General features: G+C 40.5%; 1 long non-coding RNA gene across 1 annotated transcript in view; it reads right to left on the bottom strand.

Moving 5' to 3' along the window:
* LOC121819091 (uncharacterized) overlaps window positions 1–23,371 on the bottom strand; it is a 35,574-nt gene that overhangs the window by 5,281 nt on the left and 6,922 nt on the right. Inside the window, exon 2 of the long non-coding RNA XR_009600216.1 lies at window positions 1–23,371. This exon is cut by the window's left edge and continues 5,281 nt beyond it. This is a non-coding gene — a long non-coding RNA (uncharacterized LOC121819091).

The following is a 23,371-nucleotide window of genomic DNA, read 5'->3' as shown; positions in this document are numbered from 1 at the left end:
GGTTGAGGTGCACATTTATAGAATTCCTGATTGGGTGGTGAGACCCAGAAGATCAGCAGTCCAGCTTCTGGTGGATACAATAGCCCTTTTTCAGTTCATTGACATGAGAGGTTTTCATCTCCACCATGAAGCTTGTCAGGTCTGGTCTACGGATGGCTGATATTTTTGATCTTTCTTATATCTGCTTGTGACTTCTTAGGTGAAATTTTGAGGTTACATGTATAAATAATATGGAAGGAAGTGAATGCTTGAGGTCAATGTTCACAGGAAAAACCAGGGAGGGGACTTTTTGCTAAAGGTTTTTTTTTGAAAAGCTGCTCTATTTTCTACAGACTGAGGTAGTAACCCCAAGATAAGGGGTTTTCACAAATTTTTTTTTCAATTTATATAATGAACACAAAACTATATCCCATAATCTGAAGCTGAAATATTCAAATTAGTCACAGTGTTCTACAAACTTTTTGTCTTTCCATTTTACAATATTAGAGAAAACTAAGATGTTTCAAAGAGCAAAAGCAAAATAAATAAATAACTGCCCTTCATTTAGGGGTTAAAAAAAAAGTCACTAATAATAAATACCGACTACTTGAAGATTTCAGAGTTTTTATTTTCTTATATTGATTTTCCCATTGGTAAGAGTCCTTAATAATTTTCTCATGTCTCAGACTTTATCACTATTAAATAACCTGTTAGATGTGTGTGTGTGTGTGTGTGTGTGTGTGTGTGTGTATGTGGTGTGGGGGACTAACATAGTGCTGTAGGTTGACTGTACTTCAAAAAGCAAATAAACAGATTTGTAGAAAAAGAGATCAGAGGACCTTCCCTGGTGGTCCAGTGCTTAAGTTGCTGAATTTCCTTTGCAGGAGACAAACGTTCAATCCCTGGTCGGGGAACTAACATCCTGCATGCTACACAGTGTGGCTGGAAAACAGAAAAAAATTAAAATATTTATAAAAATGTAAAAAAAAAAAACCAAGAGATCAGACTTATGGTTACCAGAGATGACGGTGGGGGAGAAAAAACTCGATAAAGGCAGTCAAAAGCTACACATCTTCAATTACAAAATAAATAGGGATGTAACGTACAATATGATCAATAGAACTCGTACCGCTGTATATTATGTATGAAAGTCGTTAAGAGAGTAAATCCTGAGTTCTCATCACAAAGAGAATGTTTTTCCTTTGTATCTATATGAGATGATGGATGTTCACTAAATTTTTGTGGTAATCATTTTGTACTGTATGTAAGTCAAATCATTACGTTGTACATCTTAAATTTATACAGTGCTGTATGCCAGTTACTTCTCAAAAAACCTGGAAGAAAAAAAGTTTGGGCTGTAAATAATAGAAACCAATTTTTGGTTAGTTTAAGCAAAAAATTAAGCTTCATTGCAGAGTAACTGGGATTATTTCATGGTACGTAAGAGCTAAGATACGTCAGTGTTTTAGGGTGCTTTTAAAATGGTCTCAGTGATCCCTGACTTCTGATATCTACACCGTGCATGATCTCCTCCCCATGAGTGTAGACTGGAAATGGTGACTTCTAACAAATAGAGTACAGCAAAGTGATGGGATGTCTTTTCTAAGATCAAGTTATAAAATTCTGTAGCTTCCACCTTGTTCTTACTCTTTCCACTCTGATGAAGGCAGATGCTGTGATGTGAGCTGCCCTCTGAAAAGCTTATATAGCAAGGAGTTGATGACAGCCTCTACCCACAACTTAGAGGAGCTCAGATTCTTGATGTAACAGTCTGCGAGGAACGGAATCCTGCCAACAACCATGTGAAAGCTTGGAAAGCATCCTTTCCGAGGTGAGAATTCAGATGAAGCCACAGCCTTGGTCAGCACCTTGACTGTAGCCTTGTGAGAGATCCTGAGATGGGGGGTCCAATTAAGCCCTGTCTAGATTCCTGACTCACAGAAATTGCGGGGTAATACATGCTGTTGTTTTAGGTCACTTCGTTTTGAGATAACGTGTTACATGACAATAGGTAATACAGTCAGCAACAGAATGCAGGAACACTGGGGGAATCTATAAAATACTTTTTTCTGCTCCTTGATTCTCTTTTCTGCTGGTTGTCTGTCTCACTGAGCTCTTGTTACCAAACCACTTTGCTTGCTCCTCAGTGCAAAATATACCAATAGTTCCCACATTTACCTGCTCTCTGTTTCTATCATATAGAGAGAAATCAATGTCTTTTCAGGTACATTTTCAAAACTCTCATGGCAGGAATCAGACTGGCTGATCTAGGCTCAGAAGCCCATCATCTCTCTCAGGAGGGAAACATACAAGGAAGAGATTGTGATTGATCTTGCTTGGATCAAGTGTACTAATGCAGCAGTGTTTATAGTAGGTATGAAGACTGGAAAAGGTAGATTTGTAATTTGCTTCACAGTTTTGCTCACTTTGGCCTATTGTTTAAATAATTTGAATTGCCAATATGTGTTATATTTGAATGAATAATCTAACAGGCACCATTACTCTAAAAAGTAAATATAAGAGGGAAAAAAGACCTTTAAAACATTTCCCACCTAGAAAATGCATCATATGAAACTTGGCATTTGTGCAAGGTACATGCCAAGAAGTAGAAAGTAATAGACACTGACATGCTTGATTATTCGGGATGGATATGGTTTGACATTTACGCCATCTGAAGGTTCTTACTCCCATTGTATCACAGGCTCCTTTGGGCCTCCACTCTATGCCTATTGTCCTACATGTGTAGAAAAACTGATAAAATTCCAGCAAAGTGGGGTTGGGGGAGGGGGGATGTACGATGAGTTGTTAAACCAGGATGGTGAGCACTTACCAAGCTACAGTGTTTCTCTGGTTACAGTTGTGTAATTGTGACACATGAAAAGATCCCTTCAGAACTGCCAGTACGTAAAAGAGCAGAACACTGACTATGATCAAGCAATGCAGACAAAACAAAGTGGCTCTGCTGCTCTCTCAGTGGGATCCAAACAAAATAAACGACGCAAGGTTGTATCATATACTTACTTTTTCTTTTTTGGAGGGGACACCCAGATGGGTTATATTTTGACCATCACACTTGCTTTGTGTATCAATACACCCGTGGCAGATTCATGTTGATGTATGGCAAAACCAATACAATATTGTAAAGTAATTAGCCTCCAATTAAAATAAAATTTATATTAAAAAGTGTTTTATAAAAATTAGCTCTGAAATCAGAGAAAATCAGCACATTTTTCTGCACTTTCGGTGTACTAGGAGTAACAGTGAGAGGTTTCCAGAAAAACAAAACGCATCCTGTTGGAAATGGCCGAGGTTATATAATCATGCGTTTATGATGCTGAAGGGCAGTTAGTTTGTGCATGAGTTGCCTTTGGAATCAGAGGTAGGTATGGTGGGGTGATGAGCACACAGCATCCGTATACAACACAGCGAACATCTGAGGCACCTGGGCTGTAGAACCACTTGGGTTCAAGTCCTGCTTTTGCCAAGTACTAGACTTCAGACACATAGTTTATATTCTGTGCCTTGGTTTCTTCATCTTTGAAGTAGGGAAAGTTTTCAGAGTACCTACCTTTACACTCTTGTTGTTAAGATGAGGTAAGATAATTGATACAGAGAGTCTGGCACAATGCCTAATATACACCAAGCACTCAAATGTTAGCTAATGTTATTACTTACTTTTTGAGGATATCAGTTATTTAAACTCCCTCAACCCTAATGTCCTCATTTGTCAAACAGGGAACTGATTGTAGCAATGGCACACACAAAGTTACGTGTAGACTCAGCATATGATATTATGCACACATTTCATATGCTTCCTTAATTCTCTGAAAGTGAGATGGGAAACTGAGCTGAGAGTTGCTTTGCAATGATCTAGGGTCACAGCTACAGTCAACATGGTGGTGAATTAGTTTTCATGACAAAGAACCACAAACCAGATGGCTTGAAACAACAGAAGTGTATTCTTGCTCAATTCTGGAGGCCAGGAGTCCAAAGCCAAGGTTAGGTTATAGCAGGGCCATGTTCCTTCTGGAGGCCTTTGGGGAGAATCCTTCCTCAATTCTTCTAGCTTCTGGTGGTTTCCTGGAGTTCTTTGGTCTCTGGCTGAATAACTCGTCTCTGTTGCTGTCTTCACATGGCCATTTTCTCTGTATGTTGTAGTGATGGTTTAGTCGCTAAGTCATGTCTGACTCGTGTGACCCTATGGACTGTCAGTTGCCAGGCTCCTCTGTCCCTACAATTTCCCAGGCAAGAATACTGGAGTGGGTTGCTATTTCCTTCTGGGGATCTTCCCAACCCTGGGATTGAACCTGCATCTCCTGAACTGCAGGCAGATTCTTTACCGCTGAGCCACCAGGGATGCCTCTTCCCTGTGTCCTGTCTCCAACCTCCAATCTGTCCACTAGTGTCTTATAAAAACACTGCTGCTGCTAAGTCACTTCAGTCGTGTCCGACTCTGTGTGACCCCATAGACGGCAGCCTACCAGGCTTCCCTGTCCCTGGGATTCTCCAGGCAAGAACACTGGAGTGGGTTGCCGTTTCCTTCTCCAATGCCACCCCAAATCGAGTATGGGCTTCCTTGGTGGCTCAGAGGTTAAAGCGTCTGCCTGAAAGTGTGGGAGACCTGGATTCGATCCCTGGGTTGGGAAGATCCCCTGGAGAAGGAAATGGCAACCCACTGCAGTATTCTTGCCTGGAGAGTTCCATGGACGGAGGAGCCTGGTGGGCTACAGTCCTTGGGGTCGCAGAGTCAGACACGACATCGAGTATAGTTTCATCTGGAGATCCTAAACTGATTACATCTGTTAAGACTTTATTTTCAAATTAAGTCACATTCTGAGGTTCTGGGTGGAAATTAATTTGGGGGAGGGCAGTGTAGTATCCAGCTCACTCAGTTCAGTTCAGTTCAGTCGCTCAGTCATGTCCGACTCTTTGCGACCCCATGAATTGCAGCACGGCAGGCCTCCCTGTGCATCATCAACTCCCGGGGTTCACTCATTTCCAGACAGCTCTGACTCTTTGCCATTTATCTTACTTTTACTTCAACCCATTTACTGAACACACATTTGGGGAGTATCTACTGTGCGTCAGATCCAGGGACACAAAGGCAGTTCCTTAAAAGAGTTCATAATATTTTGAGAAAGATGCACTAAACAAGTCTGTAGTGAAAGAGAGAGAAAAGTGGTGTTTTATCTCCAAGTGGTTAGAGAGAGCTTCCTGAAGGAAGTGAAACCTGCAGCTGTCACAGGTTCTTTGCTCATCTATACTCGAAGTACACATGTCAGATGAAGGTATATGAAAGGAAAGAAAAAAATGGACTTGATCAGACAGGCCGCGCTTTCCCTCTGGATAATACAAAACTAGGCAACAACTAGTACCCAACCAACTTATGTCACATAGACTTGCATCCAAAATTCCAGGCAAATCAATATCAACGAAGAGCAAATTAGAACACTGCATTGTGACATTTAATTTAAAATAGAGCATTGATGTTGAATCTTCGAAGCATGAGAAATACATATTTATTTAAAAAGGGGAAAGTATAATGTAAAATGTATCTATTTCTGATTATTACTTCACTGGGACAGAATGTCACTGATATCTGAGTTATTTAATTGATTACAGATTGCCATAATACACAGTGATATTCAAACTCTCTTTATGCTTATGTTTCTTTTTTTTTTATAAATATCATTTCATAAATATGATAGTTTAAAATACGCCCCTGCAGCTAAGTGGTAACTTAGATGTTAACTTGTCATTGCACCTCAATTTTGTGAGAATAACTTTGGAGGTGCAAGAACACTTATTTTCAGTGCTTGGAATGTGCCAAATGTGTTCTCTCTAGACTTTGTGAAGTTCACCTCCACTTCCTTCATGCCACCTAGATTCTCAGTGTAGGTGTTATGTTTTTTATGATAGAGGATGTGTCCTCAGACAAAATCACATGTGCGATGTGTGATTGCACAAGGATTCTATTATATTTCTGCAATGACTGCTTCACAGCTGCCTTAGGCTATGGCGCTCCAAAACCAAGCTTTGGAGCCATACTGAAGATGCTCTTTGCTTTGGCATCTACTGAGGGATTTTTTAATTAATTAACTGACTTGGCTGGGCTGGGTCTTCGTTGCTGTGCACGGGCTTTCACTAGTTGCAGCAAGCGGGGGTTCCTGGTCGTTGTGGTGCAAGGGCTTCTCATTGAGGTGGTTCCTCCTGTCGAGGAGCACAGGGTCTAGGCGCATGGGCTTCAGTAGTTGTGGGCTCTAGGGTTTGCAGACTTCAGTAGTTGCCGCACATAGGCTCAGTAGTTACGGCTCACAGGCCCTAGGGTGAGGGCTCAGTAACTGTGGCTCATGGGCTTACTTGCTACATGGCCTGTGGCATCTTCCTGGACCAGGGATTGAACCTGTGTCTCTGAATTGGCAGGTGGATTCTTATCCACTGCGTCACCAGGGAAGTTCTAAACAGTAATTTTTTAATCTGAGGTGGTTAAACAGAGAGGACAGACACTGAATGAAATTGTGAAGTATATAAAATTTTTCATCATCTTCTTGCTTCCCATTGCTCTACACTCAGTACCTGAATAGGCAAATGGAATACCAAGATTTTCAAAGATAGTTGATAAGCCTTGAATATACTTAAAGTTGCAATTAACCTTTTGTTTTAAGAATTTAAAAAATGGTAAGGAACCAATATGGCTGCCATAAAAAATAAATGCAACAATGACATCTTATTGCTTCCAAGAGCAAGCAGAGTTTTTCACAACTGTCCTTCAAGGCCAATTTTTACCTATCCAACCTCTAGTCATGGCCATCTTTACTATTTCTTTCAAATATGATAGAAGATATGGACTTTTTCATCAAAATAATGCATAAGTACAATTTTAAAATATTTTCAGTGGATTTTTAATAGATCCCTATCTCCCCGCTCTAGGGATCAAGCCCATTCTCCTACCACTTTAGGACTCAAACACACCAGGGGATTGGGGCTGGGGTGGCAGGAACATCAATCCTTCTCCTCTCCCAGTTCAGACTAGCTTCTGAGTGTCTTCTTCCAAGCTGTCACTGCAGACAGACCCACTGATCCTTCTTATTTTAGAGGTTTGCCTGTCAATCCTATGGAAAAGCACTGTGCAGAAATAATAGCAGGAGGATTCCAAAAACAATAATAGGGCCGTTAAAAAGCTTAGCCCTTAAAAGGCCCTCACTCCTTGCTGAGAGGCTTATAGGAACGCTGCTGCCTGATTTTTTTTCTTTCAAGATAGATCTCTTCTGATGAACTTGTTGGTTGAATTCTTTCTCCTTCATCCTAGGAAAAACTCAAGAGTGTTTTGGAAGTACTCCTGGGAGAAGATTTATCTCAAGTAGATACATGGCATCCCTGAGCTCCTATGGGCTGGGTGACCACTACTTAATGGCTCTGGGGACTTTTTCAGAACACAGATTCCTTGATCTTCCCCCTAAGGAATAGATAAGTGTCTTGAAAGTGAAAGTCACTCAGTCATGTCGGACTCTGCGACCCCAAGGACTATACAGTACATGGAATTCTCTACGCCAAAATACTGGAGTAGGTAGCCTTTCCCTTCTCCAGGGGATCTTCCCAACCCAGGGATCAAATCCAGGTCTCCTGCATGCAGGTGGATTCTTTACCAGCTGAGCCACAAGGGAAGCCCAAGGGTACTGGAGTGGGTAGCCTATCCCTTCTCCAGCGGATCTTCCTGACCCAGGAATCGAACCGTGGTCTCCTGCATTGCAGGCGGATTCTTTACCAACTGAGCTATCAGGGAAGCCCATGAATTCCTTATAAAAGAAAGCCACTGGTTTTTAAGAACCTTGTAAGTCCCCTGGGGTAGGAAATGGCAACCCACTCTAGTGGGTTCCACGGACTTCCACGGACAAAGGAACCTGGTGGGCTGCAGTTCATGAGGCCGCAAAGAATCGGACATGACTGAGCATGCACGGGCTGGCGAACACACACACACACACACACACACACACACATGAGGGCACTGGAAAGAGACATATCTTTAAAGAAAGAATTCATTCAGTCAAAATACAACTTAATGTTCATGTTGCAGCCTGGAAATAAAAAGAAAACTACCCTTAAGGAGCTCACAATCAAAATTTTCATTGTTTTCCTATCTTTTTTAAAGAGCAGCTTATTTTAAATAATATTTTATCATCTTATTGTTATTCATATATTTTCATTTTTTGGCCATGCTGCATGGCATGTGGGATCTTAGTTCCCTGGAATCAAACCTGCACCCACTACATCAAAGCACAGAATCTTCAGCGCTGAACCACCAGGGGAGTCCACTATTTTCTGTCTTACATTCTTCACCCACTCAACTTCATTGTGTTTCGACTGGAGTATTTCTTCAGCATTTTTGGATTATTTTGAGTTCTAAAAGAAGATGCTTCCCACTCTAAATTTCCTACCTTTTTAAGTAAAAATCACTGTTTAGATTCTTTTCCTTCATAACTCCCCTATCTCTGGTTGCCTGATTTAGGGATTTAAAAAAAAAAAAAACAACCCACAGAACACACAGTTCAATTTGAATTGTAGATAAACAGCAAGCAATTTTTTAGTATGAATATGCCCCAAATGTTGTATGGCACACACTTATACTAAAAAAAAAAAAAAAAAAATGGTGTTTATCTGATTCTGACTTACCTGGGCACCTTGTATTTTACTTAGCAACCTTACCCTTACCCCAGCCCACCTCTACAGAATAAACTGGCATTCGAGTTTAGTGACATCAACACACTTAGAGCATCTTCTTTATTCTGTAATCCTGATCACAGAGGAACATGGTAAACTCCCTACACCCCCTGCCAGACTGCACTCACTCACTCCCCTCTGACAAAGACCCTCTCTGCTGAATGGGACACTTGAGCCACTGCAACCGCACATAATACTATTAGCGACCGGAGGACATATTATTTCCTTTTATCTCACAGATGTGACTTTTTAACTTCATTTTTTCTATAAAACAAATCCTGTGGGTCTAGTTCGCCTATCACCTATCCTAGTTTGTCTTTTACATTCTGAAAGGAAACTAAATGAGGATAATGTTGGTAATTACCAAGCACAGATCTTCAGAGTCTCTGTGTGACAACAATACAGGAAAGACTGAAGTCTGTAAATAAATTAAAGCTACATTTTAATCTTCTTCTCTAAAAAGCCAAGAAGAAATTATTGGGCAGGACAACGGATTTGAATGTCATTTCTATTGTTTCACCTGCTCACTTACAATCTGGTAAGCTTTAGAAGGTTTCAAATGAAGCCTGAGCTCCTCTCTGACAGAGCTGGCTGTTTTGAGCACAACAGATACCATAGTTATCACGCAGAGAGGTGAACACCAAATACGTAATTTATTTAAAGCAGCACTTTTACAGGTAGAGTACCATGCCAACAGATATGATTTCTTCAATCGAATCCTAACCGTAATTGAAATATGTGATCACTAATATCTGCAATCAGCCGTTTCTAAGGTAGTTTAATATGCAGCTGCTTTGAAATGTGCTTGCAGATTAGCAAAATGTCAGGCCCCACTTTCAAAGAAAGCTGTCTTCTGGGACATCATTTACTCTTGCTCATAACTTTAACACGATTACCTCCCACTGTAGCAAACCAATTTTTTTTTATAACATTCTAAAGAGATGTTATGCACAGAAGAGCCTGGGATATTTCCAGGTAGGACAACCATCTCTGAGACAGGTAATAGAGGCTGAAAAATGCCATGACACCCATATCCTGGGTCCTCGTTAGATTAATTAAACAAGGAGGCCATCAGATGAGGTGGTTCTCACACCTTAATAGCCTACATGAACAAACCAAAACCTAAGACTATAAATGCCTCATGATTAAGAAATAGAAACCTCAGGACAACCAATCACAAACAGCCAGCTAGGATCATCCCAAATCATGTTTAAGCTGTAATCAAAGAACTTCCTTGCTTTGCTCCTTCCTTTTCTCTCTGTTTTTCCCCTGGCTCCTGTAGTTGGAGCACTTCTAACCACTTTCAGTTTGTTACTGCCTGGTTTTCATACATTTTTGATCAAATAAACTCGACATTTGTAATATGCCTAAGTTATTCTTCTAACACCATAGAGAAGTCATTTATGGACCTGGCTTTGGATGCTCTGAGAAATGGGGTGTAGGTCCAGATAGTTATTCCCCAAGAGCAGAGTCTAAAATAAGAGGGCTGTTTGTACCACTGGTATGTAAACCTCACTTTTTAGGGAAACATACAAGGGCTCTATAGTTCTGAAATCTGCATGTGACTTTTTAGGGGTTAAGGAAAAGTTCAAAGAATTTGCAAACAGCGTAAAACTTGCAAATAAGGCTGTTCAAACCCATGAGTAAATCAGAATGCACAGGCTCTCAGGGCAGTCAAAGAGAGTTTTAAGGCCTGAGACTTGAGGCATTAAGGACCTTGCCTTGTAACCTGATTAAGAAATGCCCCTGCCTGCCTATCTTATCTGTTTCTCAGGATAAGTCACAATGCCTTTAGCTATTTCTGATTTAGGCCTGGCTGGGTGTGGATCTGTACTATTTTGATTATATCTGCTGGTTCTGATGATCTCATTACTTTGTTAATTAAATTTTTAGCTTATTTTAATCTCCCTTTAACAGTGCACTTTTAACCATGGGGAAGAGGAAGTAGCTCCTCAGAGAATAGTGTCTGCCCCAAAGGTGGTTCTGCAGCCTTCCTTCCTGTGCTTCAAATTATAGCCTCCTGTCAGGTCTGCCAGAGAACCCCAAAGGCCCAGGTTAAACATTCATTCAGGGGATTTCCCTGGTGGTCCAGTGGTTAAGAAACCACACTTCCACTGCAGGGATACAGATATGATCCCTGGTAGGGGAACTGAGATCCTGCATGTTGCAAAAAATAATTATCCAGGGACTTCCTGGTGGTCCATTGGGTTAAAAATCTAACTCCCATTGCAAGGGATGAGGGTTCCATCCCTGGTTGGGGAAACTAAGAACCCACAGGTCGCCGGGCACCTAAGGCTGGGTGCCACAGCTGGAGAGCCTGGGCGCTGCAATGCAAGATCCCACATGCCCCAACGAATATTTCGCTTACTCCAGCTAAGATCCAACACAGCCAATAAATGAGTAAAATAAGTAAATATTTTTTTAAAAATTCATCCAGGTAATTTAGGAAGACCACAAATTACACTTCTGGGGAGAAGTGCAAATAGCCCTAAAACTCTCAAAACTGCCAGAATGAAATGCCCCAGAGGCTGTACAGGGACCAAAAGCAAGGCCTCCAGCAAGTGTCACTGACCCTACTGTTCTTCTCTGTCTGCTTATTCCTCTCTCCCTCACCATTCGATTTTGTTTGGGAATTATCTGTTCGTATCCTCTGCCCATTTCGTGGATGTACACTGCATGTGTTAAATTGGCTTTTCTGTGTGGTTTATCATTTGCAATGCAATGCTAGCTCCCTGATTGATCTCTTCAGGCCGAAGACAGACTCCGAAAGGACTCTTTTCAGGCGCACTTATCCACTAGCATCTATTCTTGCCACTTTACGTAATTCTAATGCAGAATATACGCCCCTGGACACCGGCTCTTTTAGATGAATAGGAAAAAGAATGTCAGCTCTTTGTTCATTCTGTCTAGGCCAACACATTAAGAATATCAACTCTATTAAAGCTTTAAAAAATATTTTTGCTTTGTTGTCTTTAGTCCTTCCTTTTGCTCCTTGTGGGGTTTGCTGGCTAGAGGTTTTAAAGTTTCATGCAGTCAAATCTATGCTTCTCATTAGAGTGTATTTCCACATCAAGAGTTTCCTGTAGTTCCTGCTTTGAACACCATTGTGAATATAAATCTTAAAATATACAATTAATAACAGTTTAAATATTATAACTATATATTATCTGTACATGATTGTATGTATACCTAATTGTAACATATAGCTGTAATAGCCCAAACCAGCACCATGGTTCCTAGCGTTTAGCAGTATGACAGTGGGCTAACAGAATCAGGGACTTGCTTGCCTGATCTCTAACCGCGTGCCGCCTATTATGTGTTCTTGATGTTCTATAGGAAACTCTTAAGAACCTTCCTTTTCTCTTCCTTCCTTTTTCCTCAAAAAAGTCAGTGCTAAAGAAGTAGAATTGAGCAAAGTAGATATGGGCTTCAGGGCAGGATTGTGGGCGCTGGGGAGCTGGAGTGCTCCAGAGGTAATGTCAGGGCACAAGTGGAAAGGGGACGTCCCCGTCTGTCCAGTGGTAAAGACTCTGCCCTTCCAAGGCAGGGGTTGTGGTTCAATCCCTGGTCTGGGAACTAAGGTAATATCATTAATCTTTTTAATATTCATCAATCTGATAGGTATTAAATGCAACTTGTTTTGTTTTACATTTTCCTGACTGCTAGTAAGATTATCTTCTACTTTATTAATCATCCACTTTCCTTGTTACTTAATAAATTTCTATTCCTGTATTTTGGCTATTTTTCTCTTGTTGGTTTTTGTCAACTTGTAGGAGTTCATTGTGCAAAGATACTAATTTATTAAATTTTTACTATATATTTAATATTAATAATAATTTATTGGGGTAAAACTCCCTGGTGGTCCTGTGGTTAGGGCTCCGTGCTCCCACCTCTGGGCACACTGGGTCAAGCCGTTGTTGGGGAACTAAGATCACAAGTGCCCTGTGGCATGGCCAAAAGATAAATTAACTTTAAAAAATCTCTTGTTTTTCGCATGTCACCAAAGATCTGCTGCAGAAGGGATAGGCTACCCACTCCAGTATTCTTGGGCTTCCCTTGTGGCTCTGCTGGTAAAGAATCTGCCTGCAATGTGGGAGACCTGGGTTCGATCCCTGGTTTGGGAAAATCCCCTGAAGAAGGGAAAGGCTACCCACTCCAGTATTCTGGCCTGGAGAATTCCATGTACTGTCTAGTCCATGGGGTCGCAGAGTCGGACACAACTGAGTGACTTTCACTTTCTTTGTAGATGCTTATCTTCCAGACTTGAGAAAAATTTCCCACCCATCTCTACTCTTGTGGATCTATCTGCACATTTTAAAACTTTTCTTCTACTGGTTTTTATTTCAGTGATGTAGTCCAAGTGGATTCTATTTTGTATATAATATAGCAGTCTAACTTGCAACCGGAAACCCATTATTCAGGACTATATAAAATAAATCAATCTCCACCTTTCCGCAGTGTTTGGTGTTAACCTTAGACTTTTTCCTATGCACATATAATCCTTTGATATGTGTATGTGTGTATGTTTACATGTACACACATACATACACAAATATACACGCTTACCATGATGGTTTTATTATTCAGTTTGCTTTCTTTGCTTAAAATGCTGAGAAGGAACTCCAGTGTAGGGCTCCACCTCATTCTTTTAAAAGCATGCTGTCTTAAGAATTGACAAAGCTGACTCATTAAGCCATAGCCAATTAACTGTTCCCAGATGAAGAAGTCCCCACGGTAACATTTTCAGCTGCCCCAGCTTTCTAGGTCCTGCTCTGAATTGCTGTCGTTAAGTCTCGAAGTTGTGTTCAACTCTTTTGAAACCCCATGGACCAGGTTCCTCTGTCCATGGGATTTCCCAGGTGAGAATACTGGAGCGGGTTGCAATTTCCTTCTCCAGGGGATCGTCCCGACCCAGAGATCAAACCTACATCTCTTGCATTGCAGGCGGATTCCTTACCACTGAGCCAACAGGGATGCCTGCTCTGAGTTGTGAGCCCAAATCTCTACAGGGTTCTTTACTCAATTCCCCAAGGAGGGAATCACAGTACCTGCCCCCTACAAAAAAGGACAGCCTGCTATTGGGTCACCTTCCATCAGTCAGTTCCACAGTCTCTCAACATTCTGTGCGTGGTGGCTTTCTTAATGAGTTGCAGATCTGACTTCTCCCTGCATGAAAAAGGAGAATTTAAAGCACCACTGTTCTACTGCTGACCTTTTTTGGTGCTTTTTAATCTATGGGAGGTTTGGGGGTAGATATAGTTAAAAATAACTGAAGACTCCTGCAATATTTATTGATCTCTCATCAATCTTTGATTCCATAGACAGGTACCACTTAGCCAAGCCATATGATTTTGATATTGATTCAAGGTTTTTAATCTTCCCTCAGAGCTTTTACTGCCACAGAATTGCAAGCAGGGTTCATTCATTCCTCAAATATGTATTGATGCCACTGTTTACCAAGCCCTGTGTTAAGTATTGTGTATATACTGGTGAGCAGAATCATCACAATGCTGGGTAGTTATGGATTGCTTTGAACAAATTCTAATCCCAAATGTGATTAAAAACATACTTTGTCCTCAACTCTCCTTTGAAGTATCTATTTAAATATTTGATGCAGATTTAGCCTCCCTTATGTCTTCCTGCCACAAGAAAAAACAAGCTCAGCATCTTTTCCTATTGAAAAGAGAAGGTATTTAATGCTGTAGGCACCACCACTACGGCACTTTCCAAATGATTTTTGTCTGCATAGTTTAGTGTCTTTTTAACAGAACTAATACTGTTGATATGGGTTAAAGATCATTTGGTGTTCAAAAAATATTTATTGAGTCCTTATTATATGTTAGACACACTATTCTAGGATCTAGACCCAGAGGCTGTTTTTCTTTTTTTTTTTTTTTTCTGCCATGGACTCCTTTAGCTTAAATATATGAACTCCTTCTCAGAACAATATTTTTATAAATTCATAAGTTAAAATACATTCTGCTGCAAAGAAAACCAATTGTTTAACAATGTTAACTCGTTTATTTAAGCCCTGATATTGTCTTTAAATTTAAAAAAACTATTAATTTTAATGGGAAATTTTACTATGTATTACATCTTACATCTTAACCTAAGACATTCAAATAATTTTCAAAGATTTAAATATGGGATATTTATACAGATATATATCCTATATAACCAGACATACAAATGTAATAAAACTTTGTATAAGCAATAACAACAAATTTGAAAGTAAGCTAACAAATAATCCAATGAAGGCTTATTGTACTCACCCAAAGAAGGAGTGAAGACTGGATAATGGATGATGTACGTACAGGGAAAGATGAGGGCGTTTGACATTAGAAATCTCATTATTCTTTGCACATTATTTTCTTCATAGACTTTTCAATCTTCTGGAGGTTCATTGTTACTGAGGTCAAATTTTGCTTAAAATAAGCTTAACATTTTATCTCTACAGCAAAAATAAAAGCAAAACACAACAGACCAAAGGGTTGTCAGAAATGAAGATGCTATGTCTTCATCTCTAGCTTGGTTGTTGTCGTTCCATTGCTAAGTCGTGTCCAACTCTGCGACCCCATGGACTGCAGCACGCCAGGCTCCTATGACCTCTACTATCTCCTGGAGTTTGCTCAAGTTCATGTCCATTCACAGGCAAAGCAAACATGTTTGTGTTCATCAGAACAGGGCAATTTGTTCTGATATAAATTTGTTTCCCAAGATATTCTGACTACAAAAACCTCTTTTGAGTGACTTGATGAGTGTGTCTTTGCCTGCAATCATAATAGTGACACAGTTTCTCATACTGTATATATTTCGTGCGTTTTGGGTAAAGTTTTCTTTATATTGGGCATAAAACGAAGTTTGCCAAAAGACTTTTTTACGAATTATATTGCTGAAAAGTCGTTAACTGAACATTCATTTGGTGAAATACATCTTTTATTAGCCATTAGCATATGACACTATAGACAAAACTTGAGGGTCCATGGATTCAGCTAGGGGTTAAAAAGAAAAACTGAACAAAACAGACACAAATACTTGCCTCTAAGGAACTCATATTCCTCACAATCTACACAGATGATAATTCTGTTCACAAGGTCAATCTGTTTAGCTCATAGGAGGTGCAATTTGTTTGTTCCTGTTTTATAGTCCCAAGTCCCAACACGGTCCTCCTCAAAATCAAAGTCCCAAGGAAGTACAATTATTCTGTTTAAGGTTTGTTTACTTAGATGTTTACCATAGCCTCCAGAATCTTCCATCCAGATCATGTCTTTAATGCTACTTGATCTAGGTTAAGGATAGGCAAAGTATTGCCCCAGGGCTAAACCCATTACCTCCTGTGTTTTCAAACAAAATTTCAAGGGATCACAGCCAAGCTCATATAGCTGATGGCTACCTCTACACTATACTAGCAAAGAGTTGAATACATGTGACAAAGATCCTCTAGCCCACAAAGTCACAAGGTATATTCTGACTCTCTATTTCAACAAGTTTGCCCATCTGACCTAAATTTCTAGAGTTGCAAGTGTTATTGAATATTTGAGCAGATCTAAAGAAGCTTCTTTAAAGACGCTTCTAAAGAAGTGTCTATGTACAGTGCAGGAGACCTAGGTTTGATTCCTGGGTTGGGAAGATCCCCTGGAGAAGGAAATGGCAACCCACTCCAGTATTCTTGCCTGGAAAATTCCATGGACAGAGTAAGCTACAATCCATGGGGTCGCAAAAGAGTCAGACATGACTGACCAACTTCACTCACTCATTAAAGAAGCTTCTTAAGAGAAGCGGCCTTGGTTTCCTATAGCTCTCTTACAAAGCAAATAAGAAATAAAACCTCAAGAATGAATTGTCGCTTTCTAATTTTCTAATACCAGACTTCTCATTGCTCTGGTGTTTAATGGGTATAATAATACACTTAGAACTCTTGGGTGATTTCTTCCTTATTCTTTGGATAAGATTAACATCTTAAATGCACCTTAAATCCAATTTACAAGGTGCCTCCGGTTCTAGCCTCACATACTTTGGTCTGTTTCTTCTCACTCCCCGTTAGGACCACATGATTCTGCTTTGGGCAAACCTATGTCCTCTTTGTAAATTTGTTTCCTTAGTCCAGAGAGCAATTTTCACCCCCCAGGTGTTATATGGGTTAATTCCTACTCATTTTCAGATTTCTGACTTCTTGTTGCTGTGGGAAAGATTTTTTTGATTGTTTTTTTTTTCTGTCCCGTCTCTCTAAAAGTTAGACATTCAGAGCACCTGTATGGCTCAGCAGTAATAAATCCACCTGCAATGCAAGAGGTGCAGTTTGGATCCCTGGGTTGGGAAGATCCTCTGGAGAAGGAAATGGCAAGCCATTCCAGTATTCTTGCCTGGAGAATCCCATGGACAGAGTTGCCTGTGGTGGTCACAAAAAGAGTTGGACAGGACTTAGTGCCTAAAAACAACAACAAATTTCTCTTTTACAGTAATTTTAAGAGTATGCTATAAAAATGTCACACTTACACTATTTAATTTCTGTCTTCCTATCAGATTCCATATGTGCGGGACCAGTCTGTTCTGTTTATGGCTAGACCTTCCATGCTTAGCTAGTACCTTCAATGCTTAATCAAATCTGTGAGATGAACTTACGACCACCACAGGACACTCATACATCAGATATTTAACAGTGAACTTATTCTCAGCTCTTGATAGGAGGGTTAAAGTAAGAATGTACCACCTAAATGTTTTCCTGAATTTCTTATAAAATTATGTAAAATTGTTCCATGTTGTAAATTGATAAATGTATCAGAATTTAATGCTAATATAGTTTGGAGGGAATAGTGTCTTTTAAGTTAGCAAAGAAAAATAGTCTGTTGTGTTTCTCTTTCTCCTGGACGCCAAGAAGTTCAAAAGTAAATGTATTTCTTATTTACAAGAATGTTCTCCAAACCCAGATTCCTGGTAAAAATTCTTTCTTCTTTCTTTACATGTTGTGTGAGGCTTTTATTCACTTAAAAAAATCTGTTAGATATTTGCTTCATGTCAAGTTGCCTCATTTTGAGTAATTATAACTTGATCCTGTTTAAGACTCATAACTTTTCTCATTAGAGCAAGTCCAGATCTGAAAAAATGCTAAGAATAAAAGCTACAACTGGTGGTTCTGAGTGTCCTGAATTAAATTATATGACTGCCTTCAATGTGGGAAAGAGGGGTTGGGGAGGGATGGTGTCCTTGAAGTCACTTGTTTTTTCTTTTTTTAAAGCAGCAAACTAAACTGGAGTCAGTTATCCACTCCTTATGGAATGCGAACAACTTATTAGCATTGATTAGTACACTGCGGAAGCAATTCAGTAAAAACTCGGAGCTTCTTGAGCTGTTAAGTGTGGGACATAGCCTTGCCTCTGTGTATCTAGTTTGAAACTAGGACCTGCTGGGTCACTTCTTGCTTCTATGATAGGCTGGTTTTCAAATTACTTCTCTTGCCTCCTTAAATAGAGCCAAGGGGTGGGGGTGGATGGGAGAGGAGGGGACTTAAAAGAGCTCATCCCTTTAGGAGGTGGGGGAACTTAATCACAAGTCTGCACTTGCTTCAGATGATTAAACAATGAGTGTTTATGAAATCAAGAAAAATATTTTCCCCCCAGAGTTTTCTTTTCAAAGAGTTCTCTGTGCGCTCTGGCTAATTTAAAAAGAGCCCCATAGGGTGCTTATTTTTTTTACACATATATTGCCAGAGTAGTTCCTGTTTTGGTTTAAATGTGTTCCTTCTTTTTAGTCAGATGAAAGAGAACTTTCTTTAAAAAGAACTTGTCTGCTGATCCTGTTTGTTAGAATAAGCTTAAATAAAGCTTCTGTTAAGAGTTTAACTGTTGAGCTAAGTCCTCTCAGCTAAATTATCTGAAAATTTTCATTCTTAGTTGGGTTATGTAACTGGAGTGCCCTTATTATCCTCTTTCCGACCTGCAATGTCTGCCTCCCCTGAGGACTCCTCTGAGGTAAATATCTTGAGGAAAGGGCTTTTTCTCTCAATTCATTTGGCTTATTCTGCGTGGAGTGTGATGTTGTGGTGTGGGTGTGGGGAATATGCCAGGCACCTTAAGTGAATAAGTCATTAATTCTGGAGCAGGCAATGACCTAAGAGAGGAGTGGCTCATCTACCCATGAAAAAATGACATCTCGAAGGCTTTACAGGTGGTAGACAAATGTCTAAAGGGGAGGTGAGTTCAGTTCAGTCGCTCAGTCGTGTCCGACTCTTTGCGACCCCATGAATCGCAGCACGACAGGCCTCCCTGTCCATCACCATCTCCCGGAGTTCACTCAGACTCATGTCCATCGAGTCCGTGATGCCATCCAGCCATCTCATCCTCTGTCGTCCCCTTCTCCTCCTGCCCCCAATCCCTCCCAGTATCAGAGTCTTTTCCGATGAGTCAACTCTTCGCATGAGGTGGCTGAAGTACTGGAGTTTCAGCTTTAGCATCATTCCTTCCAAAGAGATCCCAGGGTTGATCTCCTTGCAGTCCAAGGGACCCTCAAGAGTCTTCTCCAACACCACAGTTCAAACGCATCAATTCTTTGGCGCTCAGCTTTCTTCACAGTCCAACTCTCACATCCATACATGACCACAGGAAAAACCATAGCCTTGACTAGACGGACCTTAGTCGGCAAAGTAATGTCTCTGCTTTTGAATATACTATCTAGGTTGGTCATAACTTATCTTCCAAGGAGTAAGCGTCTTTTAATTTCATGGCTGCAGTCACCATCTGCAGTGATTTTGGAGCCCCCCAAAATAAAGTCTGACACTGTTTCCACTGTTTCCCATGTATTTCCCATGAAGTGATGGGACCAGATGCCATGATCTTCATTTTTTGAATGTTAAGCTTTAAGCCAACTTTTTCACTCTCCTCTTTCACTTTCATCAAGAGGCTTTTAGTTCCTCTTCACTTTCTGCCATAAGGGTCATGTCATCTGCATATCTGAGGTTCTTGATATTTCTCCCGGTGATCTTGATTCCAGCTTGTGTTTCTTCCAGTCCAGAGTTTCTCCCGATGTACTCTGCATATCAGTTAAATAAGCAGGGTGACAATATACAGCCTTGACGTCCTTCATTTCCTATTTGGAACCAGTCTGTTGTTCCATGTCCAGTTCTAACTGGTGCTCCCTGACCTGCATACAGATTTCTCAAGAGGCAGGTCAGGTGGTCTGTATTCCCATCTCTTTCAGATTTTTCCAGTTGACTGTGATCCACACAGTCAAAGGCTTTGGCATAGTCAATAAAGCAGAAATCGATGTTTTCCTGGAACTCTCTTGCTTTTTCGATGATCCAGCGGATGTTGGCAATTTAATCTCTGGTTCCTCTGCCTTTTCTAAAACCAGCTGGAACATCAGGGAGTTCACGTATTGCTGAAGCCTGGCTTGGAGAATTTTGAGCATTACTTTACTAGCATGTGAGATGAGTGCAATTGTGCGGTAGTTTGAGCATTCTTTGGCATTGCCTTTGGAAGGGCCATGGAAAAGGGATGTGGAACCCCCCCACCGCCACTGGCCCCCATCAGCCTAGCAGGCAGCTATAACAATGTAGCATATAATGTAGCATTTCAGTCAAGAGGAAATTCTGGTATGATACAACAGGAAAAATAATTAAGCAAGCAAACAGAGAAACAACATGCTGAATGTGGATCAAACTCAAGACTTTATGCCAAGTGGAAGAAGTCTGATACAAGTCTGAGACAGAGGGCAAGAGGACAGGGCACATCCATTAAAAGAAAGACATAGCTGTTAAGGACGCAACATAAACTGGTTAGAACCTACTAGGTACAAGATGGCAGAAGATTCGACTTCCTGTGGACCTTGAGCCTCATTATATGCGCATTGCAATATACCAGCATGCTGAATGACACAGCCACAGGCACCATGACAGTTCCAAGGCCAACCATAAAAAGCCAAAAAGTGGCCAAATTCTTTGAAATCACTGCTCCTTGTTCAAAATAGTTGGGATAATCCTGCCATTTGTTAGCCTATGAAATTACCCAGCCCATAAAAATTAACCACCCCATATTTGGTGGCCACTCTTGCCTTCTGAAACTCCAATACTTTGGCCACCTGATGCAAAGAACTGACTCATTGAAAAAGACCCTGATGCTGGGGAAGATTGAAGGCAAGAGGAGAAGGGGATGACAGAGGATGAGATGGTTGGCTGCCATCATCGACTTGATGGACATGAGTTTGAGCAAGCTTTGGGAGTTGGTGATAGACAGGGAAGCCTGGAGTGCTGCAGTCCGTGGGGTCGCAGAGTCAGACATGACTGAGTGAATGAATGACTGACTGACTTGCCTTCTGAGGAGCCTCCCAGGTGGTGCTAGTGCTAAAGAACCCGCCTGTCAATGCAGCAGACGTAAGAGACGCGGTTTTGATCCCTGGGTCAGGAAGATGCCCTGGAGACGGAAATGGCAACCTACTCCAGTATTCTTGTCTGGAGAATCCCATGGAGAGAGGAGCCTGGTGGGCTATAGTCCATGGGATCACAAAAAGTTGGACACAACTGAATGACTAAGCACTTGCCTTCTGCGATGGACCACATTCTGCCTATGGAATGTGTATCTCTCTAAGTAAATCCTTATGGTTTCCTTTTGAATTCTTTCCTGAGGGAAACCAAGGAACCTCACTTGGTGGCCTGTCCCAGGGCCTCGCCTGAGACCTGGGACATGACCATCCTCTCTGTGTTCTATTTTCCCACAACAAGGCCATGGATTCTATGATTTCCATACATAAAATGTCTAGAATGAGCAAATCTATAGACAGAAAGTAGGTTATTGGTTTCCTGGGACTGGGAGTGCTGGGGTTAAGATTGAGATTTTGTTGAGGGAGATGAAAATGTTCTGAAACTGATTATGGTGATGGTTGCACAAGTTGATCAGTTATCTCAAAATTATTGAAAGGTACACTTGAAATGGATGAATTTTATTTTATGTAAAATATATCTCAATAAAGCTCTTTTTCAGAAAGGTGAGATCATCCATTCAAGGGGGACTAAGGATAGAATTTTCAAGGATAAAGATAAAAGTGCTCATTTTAACTCTTACAGCTCCTACCATCTAAAGATTGTACAGAGAAGTTTGTTTCTACAGGGAGATCCATTCCTGAGTGCTGTATCTCTTACTACAGTTTCAGTGTGTGAAATCTACTTGTGCAATAAAGAGTAAGGTCAGACATTAAAAACAACAGGGAGACAGACCATTTCTTGAGTTTGATGGCAGTCATCACAAACTTCAAATCAGTTTTCAGAAGATGAGAATGTTTCCTATATTTTGTTGAAAATGATGGAAAGATTTAAAGAGACTTCTATTAAAACACATGCAAATATAGAATGTTTTCAGCACATGCAGTAATGCTAATGATGGACCCTTTGCTTTCCAATTTGACTACATCAAACTGTATTATAAATATTATCTAGGCTGAAGATTGGTTTAGCTTCATATATAAGAATTTACTAGCCAAGTGGATAAGAACATAAGATAATACGAAGTTTCTTACTTTATTCCCTTTAGAAAATATAATGCAATTTGACATGCTAATCACAGCCTGCCCATTCCATTTTTTTCTTTAGAGGATTTCTCTATAGCTAGACTCTAGTCTTTTTCAGGAATTTGTATCTAATTTGCTATGCCTTAGAGATGAATACATCCTAAATTGCATTTTCCAATGGGATTTCAACCCTTGAATTCCTGCTAAAGTATATCCAAATGCATGATGATGGTTTTCACAATCACGTTGGATATCTACATATATATAGGGCTTCATATTTATTTATCACACTTACTTTTGCAACTTGGATGCTCCTTTGTTTTAGCTGGACATTTCGTTTGAAAGGGATGAGGCGACATTACTTAATGCATATAAACCTTTTTGGCCCTATCGAGTGGCATGTAGGGTCTGCACGTGGGCCAGGCCAGGGGTCAAACCCATACTCCCTGCAGTGGAAGCCTGGAGTCTTAACTACTGGACCTCCAGGGAAGTCCCTACTTATTTTAAATTCAAGTTCCTTAAAAAGGACAAGTTGCTGCTTTTCCTAAAAGTGAAAATAAAGGCAGGCACTATACCAACATTTGATTAGATGTTTATCTTATCAAGCTTCCTGAGTATTAGCTTCTCTTTTGAGAGTAACATAGGGACATCACTGTATACTCACTTGCCTATTGTTTCAGAAGCTGAGAAAAATGCATCTTACCCAGACTGCAGAACCTCAGAAAAGCAAATAACCACTCACTTAGAACATATTTGATACTTAAAAGGCAGCTTTTACATATTAAATTAGTATGCTACTTTTTTTCTTTTAAGAGATAAGATTTCTATTTGAGGCAGTATATGCCTGGCTATGAAGTTTGTTTGCTGGTTTTATTTACTTATCTTTAGTGAGAAGAGAGATTTATTTACTTAGTTTTGGGCTGACCTGGGTCTCCATTGTTGCATGTGGGATTTCTCTAGCTGCAGTGATGGGAGGCTACTTTGTGTTGCAGTGCGCAGGCGTCTCATTGCTGTGGGGCACAGGCTCTAGGCATATGGGCTTCAGCAGCTGTGATGGCACACGGGCTCAGTTGCTCCAAGGCATGTGGAATCTTCCTGGACCAGGGATCAAATCCATGTCCCTTGCATTGGCAGATGGATTCTACATTCACTGTGCCATGGGGGAAGTAAGTCCCATTTG

Source organism: Ovis aries, chromosome 3 (genome assembly GCF_016772045.2).
Source record: "Ovis aries strain OAR_USU_Benz2616 breed Rambouillet chromosome 3, ARS-UI_Ramb_v3.0, whole genome shotgun sequence".
NCBI lineage: Eukaryota > Metazoa > Chordata > Mammalia > Artiodactyla > Bovidae > Ovis > Ovis aries.
Note: the sequence above shows the minus strand (reverse complement) of the source record. Positions and strands in the feature narration are given on the sequence as shown.